Source organism: Octodon degus, unplaced genomic scaffold (assembly GCF_000260255.1).
Source record: "Octodon degus isolate 3935 unplaced genomic scaffold, OctDeg1.0 scaffold00119, whole genome shotgun sequence".
Classification (NCBI taxonomy): domain Eukaryota; kingdom Metazoa; phylum Chordata; class Mammalia; order Rodentia; family Octodontidae; genus Octodon; species Octodon degus.
In genome coordinates, this window is record NW_004524695.1 from 4,967,615 (window position 1) to 4,970,192 (window position 2,578).

The window sequence follows — 2,578 nt, forward strand, 5'->3', positions numbered from 1 at the left end:
TGTATTTAAGTGAAAGATCTACAGGGTGTTCAGGGTCTCACTACTAGATTGGATTAGTAGTGATTCTCCTGTTTACAGTCTCCCAAGAGCTGTGATTACAGGCACTCGCCACCACACCTAGTCTCAACTGTCACCTGGGGGGGGGGGGAACCTGGCACAGCAGGCCCAGGGATCGAACCCCTCTCCCTGACCCTGCTTGCAAGTGCTTTATTCCGCTGAGCTATTTGGCTGGCCATAAGAATTTCTAAATTTATTTCTCTTTCTATATCATAATAGGTAAGCTTTTTGCAGGGCTCCATTCATAAGCAGAATGAGTCAACATACCTTCAGTCTGCCATGGCAATGAAGCCCTCATTTGGTGACTTTTATCTGGAGCTCATGGCTTTTCCAGGAAAAAATCAGTAGGTGAAGCAGAAAACGATTAGTAAACAGTAAGGTCTTTAAAATGGAAACATCATTGAACATGAAGACTTTAACATCTGTCTCACTTTTAATTACAAATATAACACTTCTCAGTACATCATCACTCCCACAACTCACGATCATTAAAAAAAAAAAAATCCTGAAAGGGAAGTGATTCACACAGTCGTGTATGCTTTGTACTGAAACACACATGCACCTTCTATTATATTCCTATCTTCTATCAGATTAAATCGGGGGGTGGGGAGAGAGAAAAAATTAATGTTTATCCTAACAATATAATTCTTTTTTCCACACTAAAGTCCCATGTAAACGAAAACTGGCTGAGGAATAAAAATAAAAAAAAGACCCAGCTGAGAAGAAATGAACTTTGGAAAGTTCTTTCAGTTATTTATCAAAACTATTCATGAAAAGCCTACTGTGTGGCCACCTTGGTGCCGGCCTTAGGGAATAGAGGAGTAAACAAAACAGATGCTCCTGGAGCTGACAGCCGAATTCTACAAAGAGCATTTAAAAAAAGAGATGGCACACATAAATATATAATTTCTTCTGCGGTGTTTCCACAAAGGAAAGCTTGAGATGTTCTATGACAATGAAACTTTCAGCAAAAATCCCAAGAAAACTGCAAGGCTCCAAGGAGACAACAAAATCACTTGAAGGCTTCTGCTGATGACTGTCAGACATACAAAGTCTTATTCCCAGGATTTTTCAAGTTTTGGAGAATCAGTCATCCGAAAGAGGAAACAGCCAGAGTTATATAAATAAAATATTGTGGATGTGATATATGGATTTAAATATAAAAAATTTAAACTTAAATAATGAGAATGCTCTGTAAATCACATACTAACTTTTATACCAAGGAGAATTATGCCTAATATTGATTACTATGAAAAAGTCTAGCATATAGAAATAAAGCTGTGAACTTCACATGGGAAGTAGATTCAGCTTGCACCTAGAAAAACACAACCTTAATTGAATGAAGGGTTACGTTAATTTCTTAAAGAAAAAAAATACAATTAAAATAACATGGTAGAAATATGTACACGTTATAACTTTTTAGTGTATACTTATGAATACATACATACTACAAACACCATACATGAGACTGAAAATATTACCTAATTTAGCCTGTGATGTGTTGCATTAGTGTCAGATAAGCTACACTACTATAGCAAATAATTCCTGAGTCTTAATTGTTTGAAGAGAATTTATGCAGCAAGTTCAGTTTGGTTCATGGAGATTTCTCTCCCTGTCCCTGCTGAGCAGCACGCAAGATGTAGCTCAGGGGTCTAGCACCTGATTTTCATGTACAAATCCCCGAATTCAGGTCCTGCATCTAAAGGACTTGATGGTTGTTCCAAAAGTGAAAAAATTTGTGATTGTCATACTAGCTCTGAAATTCTTTCATCTAGATAATCATTCCCCTTTATTTGTTAAAGATGATTCATGTTTACCTAGTTATATTGGCTGGAGCATATGATGTGGTTATTCATCCACTCCTGTGCAGGAGTACAAAGGAGCTAGACAATTTTACTTCCTAAAACACATATGCCATATTTAATGTACATAATCTCATCTGCTGTACAAGTAGATTTCATTCTATTGTCTATTTCAATAATGTTTTATTAAGTAATGATTCTGCACCTCATATAATTAAATAAATATGTAAATATGTGTACCTCATTTAAAATTCAGACTTTGAAGCTCATAACAGGAAAATATCATAAGCAGATTTTGCTTTTTCCTCTGTTACAAATGGCACTCAAAAAGGTAAGCATAGGTTAGTTTTGCATGGAAACATATGCCATTATGACCAGGAAACATAAATGAAACATCTAAAACATTTAACCTAAAGTGGAATGACTTTTAAGACCTCTATTCAGACCAGCAACTGGGACTTGGAAGTATATTTACAGAAAGGAGATGGTGACAGCCTGCAATTATTGAAATTTAAAACAGTAAAACAGGTCCAAATGGTAACCCCAGCTGATAAATTTTAATTAATACAGACTCCTTTTGTTCACTAACACAAACGTTTTCCCCTAAAAATTGTGTGTTCTATTGGTATGATTCCACTGTCAGAAACAAGTGTTTTTTTTTTATTTTTATTTATTTGTGTGTGTGTGTGTGTGTGTGTGTGTGTGTGTGTGTGTGTGTG